Genomic DNA, 6,127 nt, shown 5'->3' on the forward strand with positions numbered 1-6,127 from the left:
TCATGTAGTACGGTGGAGGTTTGTAGACATGGCGTGTGCAGGCGCAGACGGGGGCTGCCAGGGCTGATGCAGGCACTGGCTTCTGCCAAGCTGGGCGCAGTGGAGACGTACGCAGGGGCTACCACCTCTCTTCTCACTCACACTTCCGTGTTTTAAAAGGTAGAAGTTTTTAAAATTAAAAATATTTTATATTGGCCGGACGCAGTGGCTCGCACCTATAATCCCAGCACTTTGGGAGACCAAAGCAGGAATTGCTTGAGCCTAGGCATTTGAGACTAGCCTGGGCAACATGGCAAATCCTCATATCTATGAAAAGTAATAATTATTACTCTCATAAAAATGTTATTTATGTTAATATGACAGATTATTGTTTTTATTTTTATTTATTTATTTATTTATTTTTTGAGTTGGAGTCTCACTCTGTCGCCCAGACTGGAGTGTAGTGGCTGCTTCTGGCCACCCCAGCCTCGACCTGCTAGGCTCCGGCGATCCTTCCGCCTCAGCCTTCCAAGTAGCCGGGACTATAGGCGCGCGCTACCATGCCCAGCTGATTTTTTTAAAATTTATTTTAGAGATGAGGTCTCGCTGCCCAGGTGGGTCTTGAACCTGTGGGCTCAGGCAATCCACTCACCTCAGCCTCCCAAAGGCGTGGGATTACAGGCTGAGCCACCGAGCCCGGCTGACAGATTATTGTTTTTAAATTAATACATCTAAAAGGTTTTCTTGTTTAATTTCCAATATGTGAATCTCAGTAGACAGAATCCATATAAATAGAAGCTCTGGGGTTCTCAAGGTTTTCTAGGACTGTGAAGGGTTCCTGAACCAAACCGTCGGAGCATCCCTCTCTGTGACATTCTGGCCGTCAGTGACTTAACCTGGGTTGCTCATGAAGTTCTGACAGGGGATGGTGGGTAAGATGAGGACAGGGAGCAGGGCCTGGAGCAAAGAGCTGGTGGAGGGGATGGGAGGGGAAGAGGGAGGGAGGGCGGGGAGAGCAGGAACCAGAGGAAGAGTGGGGAGAGGGAGAAGATGGAGGGACGAAGGAGAGAGGGAGAAGGGGGAGAGGGAGGGGGAAAGAGAGAGGGGGAGAGTGTGGGGGGGTGTGAATGAGGGTAGGCATGTGTGTTTGCGTGTGAGTGTGTGAGTGTGATTGTGTGAATGCGTGTATGTGTGTGTGTGAGTGTGTGAGAGAGGTATGTGTGTTTATGTGTGAGGTGCATGTGAGTGTATGTGAGTGTCCATGTGTGTGAGCGTGTGAGGTGTGTTGGAGTGAGAGGTGTGTGTGTGTTTTTATGAGTGTATGTGAATGTGTGTGGTGTGTATCTGAGAGTGTGAGAGTGTGTGTGTGTTGTGTGTGTGTTTGAGTGTGTGTGTGTGTGTTTATTCTCTCACTGAAATGACATGAATCTGGAAGAATAAGACTAAGGATCTGGATAATCCATACTTTGTAATTTCATACTTTCGCAAGTGAAGTCTGAATCACTGATGGACAGGAAAAGAACATGGAGCTTTTTTTTAATGAGTGCTAGAAATGCAAGGAACTTCTGAGATTATCTTGCCTGCCCTGGTTCCTGGGAGGATCTTGGGTCTGGGGAAGGCCGAATGTACCAGTGGCCACACAGCAGGAGCGCCACACAGCGGGAGTGTGACTGAGACAGGATTACTGAACCCCATGTCTAGAGGCACCTGGACGGTCCAGGCCTGCTGCAGGCCCTGCAGATCTGCTGTGAGCACAGCAGGTGTGATCTCCCTGGTGTACAGAGGGAGAGAGGCCGTGTGTTGTCGGGTGCTGCCCTGACCAGGGCGCCACTCTGGGGCTACTACTGGGTGTTCTGTGGTGGCGGCAAGAGGGATCCCACAACAACAGGGGCCGTGCACTGGCTGCCCGCCTACTGCCTTCTGGGCTGGGCTGGATTCCTTCTTTTTGCTAATAATTGTGCTCGGATTGCTAAACTTCATTGTTTTTACCTTTACCGTCTTAACAGAACAGAACCATCTTAACAGAACATTCGTCTCGTAGAAGAATATTTACGAGAAAATGCATTGACCTTTGTAAAATAATTTAAGACCCAGTAACACGGAGATGTCACTAGGTCCATGAAGGCAATCCTCTGTAGCAAAGAGAAGAGGCGGCATGTCCCCATCGCTGTCGGGGGTGCTGGTCTTGCTGGTGGTGATAGCAGCAGGCTGTGGCATGGCTTGCTGCCTGGCACACAGAAGAGGGCCGAGCTGCAGCAGCATTGCTTGGTGTCCGTGAATAAGGGCCAAGCACTTAGAGGCCATCTCCGCAAGCACGGCAGCGTCTTATGCTTGGTCATGAAGTGCACAAGGGCCCCAGTCAGGCTGTATCCTCAGCTCCATCACTGCGTGACTCTGGGTCCAGTACGGACCCTCTTGGCCCTCAGCCTCCTCACCTAAAGTAGGGTGGTCACCTCTGTTTCCAGGAGTGTCTGAGTGTTCCCCCAGGACCACAGTAGCGTGGGCACCAAGAGGCTGTGACTGTCAGCTCCCTTCTCACGGGCCATGGGGCTCACTGGCCCACAGAGTGGCTTGCAGAGGGCCTGATGGGAGAGCCCAGTGTCTGCATTTGAGAGACACAGGGGCCGATGGAGAATCGGGCCTTGCTGTCTATGAGTGGCTTTTCTCACCTGTCTCTCTGCAGTTTGTGTTCAACTTTAATGAAAAGCTCTTCGGCCTGCTGTTGAAGGACATCGAGGCCATGGACCCCAGCATCCTGAAGGGCAAGCCCGCCATGGGCAAGAGGCAGTAGGTGGGCCTGACTTCTGGTGTCTTTATTTATTATCATCACTGCCTTCACAGTGGGAACACTCATGGAATTTCCTTAGGCATTCTCTTGCTTAGAGGATTTTTTTTCAATATGGAGAAAAAAATTGGTTTCATAGCTAGTGTTGTTATTAAAAAATATACTTATTTGCAAACCTAATGGTAATTTGGAATTTGTGCATCTGTGTACGTGTGGTTTTGGTTGAATGTGGATATTTATTGTAAGTAAGAAGGAGGGCATGATTGCTATACAGATTGAAGTAGGACTGGTGGTAGGAAACAGTCAAGTTGCATTTAAAACAGCAGAAAACTCATCGCTCAATCTTATTGGTAAGATTTACATCTTTCAGAACATTCGAAATGAAGTGGAACTGTCTCTGTTCTCATTGTGTGTGACTTGACTGCAGTGACTTCCAAGTGGGGAAAGAGATAGGAGACGCCTCTCCTGAGGGTGTAGCACAGAATTGTAGAGCGTTTTCGTTTGTCAGATTTGCAGATGAGAAGGGTCCAATCTTCATCTGGATTGACACTGTGCAACAGAAATAGAATGTGACCCCCACAGGTTGTTTTAATTTCTTAGGAGCCACGCTAAACACGAATTTTTGAAAATTGACTTTTTGACTAATTTTGATTTAATCTTGTGGAAGATACGTAGAAATAGCTCAAAGAATTCCTGTATGTCCCTCACCAGCTTCCCCTGATATTAACGTCTTCTATGACCGCAGTGTATTATCCGGCCTCTGAAAGTACCAAGGTTTCGTTGCTCGTAACTGACCTACAGGCTTTGTGTCTCCCGCTGATTTCATCATGCCTTTCTCTGTCCCAGGGTCTGCTTGGAGAGCCTGCGTTTGGTTTTCTGACGTTTTAGTCTTCCTCAGTCTCTGACAGTTCCTCGGACTTTTGTTGTCTTTCATGACCTGGAGAACTGGCCAGGTGTTTTGTAGAATTCCCTCACCTGGCTCTGGCAAATGAGATGCCTCTCTTAGTCACTAAGTGATGAGTATACAGGTGAAAGCTTTCCAGCAGATTCATGGTTCAGCCCTGGTCTTGAACTTTTATTGTCTAATAACAATGCAGCTTGATCTCTGAGAACTGTGATCACTCACCAGGATAACAGTGCCACTAACTGAATAGTAATCTTAACTATATTTATGTCTACCTCCATAGAAGGTAGAGGGTGTTCATTGGTTGCACACCATCATGGCCAAGGTTACTTAACATTCTTTGAATATGTAGCCTTTTTTCTTGGTTCTTAAATGACCACTCCCGTTGTTTTTTCTTATTTATTAAAAAATATTTATTTATTAATATTTATTCATAGCAAATTATTTCATAAAACATTAATATGGATAGGTACTCCAGAACAGCTCATACATTCTAAAATCTGATTGTTTTCTTTCTTTCTTTCTTTCTTTCTTTTTGAGAAAGCAGGATTATTAAGAGGTCAGAAAAGCTCCCACAGTGGGAGAGGGGGTTGCCCAATATGATTGTTTCCATACAGTGTTATAACGTTCTTTTTTTATTTAACATGTTTCTTTATTTAAAAAATGTGGGATACAAATGAGGGCTAGGTACATATGTGGTCATCATACAGGTAAAGTGTGGGTACTCTTACTGATGTTATGTGCCCTCCCTCCCCTGGCAGTGTCCCACTACTACCAATCCCTTTCTTATTGTATTATGATAAATGTTCAAGGTCCACTTATGAGTAAGAACATGTTGCACTCAGATCTATGGTTCTTTGATAAATCACTGAGTATGATAGACTCTAATTCCATCCAGGTTGCTGCAGAGTTCATAATTTTGTTTTTCTTTATGACTGCATAATATTCCATCATGTAAATGTACCTCATTTTCTTTATCCATTTTCGATGGGCAGCACAGTTGGTTCTATGTTTTTGTTATTGGGAATAATGCTGCAATAAATATGCATGTGCAGGTATCTTTATTATAGAGTGATTTGAGTTCCACCAGGCATATTCCCAGAAGGGGTATTGCTGGGTCGTACAGAAGGTCGATTTTCAGTTTTTAGAAATAGCCACACTGTTTTCCACAGAGGTTATACTAGTTTACACTCCCACCAACAATGTAAAAGTGTTTCCTTTACCCCACATCCTCTTCAGCATCTGTTGTTATTTGAGTTATTGATGATGGCCATCCTGACTGGAGTTAAGTGGTATCTCAGTGTAGTTTTAATTTTCATTTCTTTGATGATTAGTGAGGCTGAGAATTTTTTCATGTATCTGTTGGCTACTCGTATGTCTTCTGAGAAGTGTCTATTCATATCTTTCGCCCATTTTTTAATAGGGTTGTTAGCTTTTTTCCTTTCAGCACATTTGAGTTCCACGTAGATCCTAGATGTTAGGCTTTTGTCAGATATACAGTTGACAAATATTTGTTCCCATTCTGTGGGTTGTCTCCCCACTCCCTTGAAGGTTTCTTTTGCTTTGCAGAAGCTTTTCAGTTTGATGAAGTCCCACTTGTCTATCTTCTTTTATGACATTTGCTATTGAAGAGTTGATCAGGACTTAGTTGCCTATTCCAATTTCCTTAAGGATGTTTCCTACATTTTCACTCGGATTTTTAAAGTTTGAGGTTTTATATTTAGGTCTTTGATCCATTTAGAGTTGATTTTTGTGTATGGTGATAGGTAGGGGTCCTGTTTCAGTCTTCTGCATGTGGTCAGCTAATTTTCCCAGCACTATTTACTGATTAGGTTCTCCTCTCCCCACTCACTGGTTGTTGGTGGAAGCTTTGTTGAAGATGAGTTGGTTGAGGAATTGAGGTTTTTCTTCTGGAATCTCTATCCTGTTCCATTGGTCTATATGCCTGTTCTTGTACCAATACCAAGCTGTTTTGATTATTGTAATTTTATAGTAGAGTTTGAAGTCTGGAAGTGTGATACCTCCCACTTTGTTTCTTTTGCTAAGGATTCTTTTGGCTATGTATGGTCTTTTATGTTTTCATATGAATTTCTGTATTGTCATTTCCAGGTGTGAGAAGAATGGTGTTGGTAACTTAACGGGTATTGCACTGAGGCTGTTGATTGCCTTTGTGAGGATGGCCAACTTAACAGTGTTAATTCTCCCAATCCATGAGCATGGAATATTTTTCCATTTGTTTGTGTCTTCTTGGATTTCTTTGAGCAGTGTTTTGTAGTTTTCATGTAAAGGTCTTTCACTTCTTTGTTTAGGAAGATGGCCAAGATATTTCATTTTTTGTGTGGCTGTTGTGAATGGGATTGTGCTTTTTATTTGGGTTTCTGTCTGTTTCTTGTTGGTCTATAGAAATGCATAGAAATGCGACTGTCTTTTGCATATTTATTTTATACCCTGAGACTTTG

General features: G+C 43.9%; 1 pseudogene; it reads left to right on the forward strand.

The window, feature by feature from the left end:
- Positions 1–3,114, forward strand: part of LOC103269256 — a 4,485-nt pseudogene extending 1,371 nt beyond the window's left edge.
- The last annotated feature ends 3,013 nt before the right edge of the window (positions 3,115–6,127 follow it).

This window comes from Carlito syrichta, unplaced genomic scaffold, assembly GCF_000164805.1.
Source record: "Carlito syrichta isolate Samal-C Ts95f unplaced genomic scaffold, Tarsius_syrichta-2.0.1 Scaffold309140, whole genome shotgun sequence".
In the NCBI taxonomy this organism is placed as follows: Eukaryota; Metazoa; Chordata; class Mammalia; order Primates; family Tarsiidae; genus Carlito; species Carlito syrichta.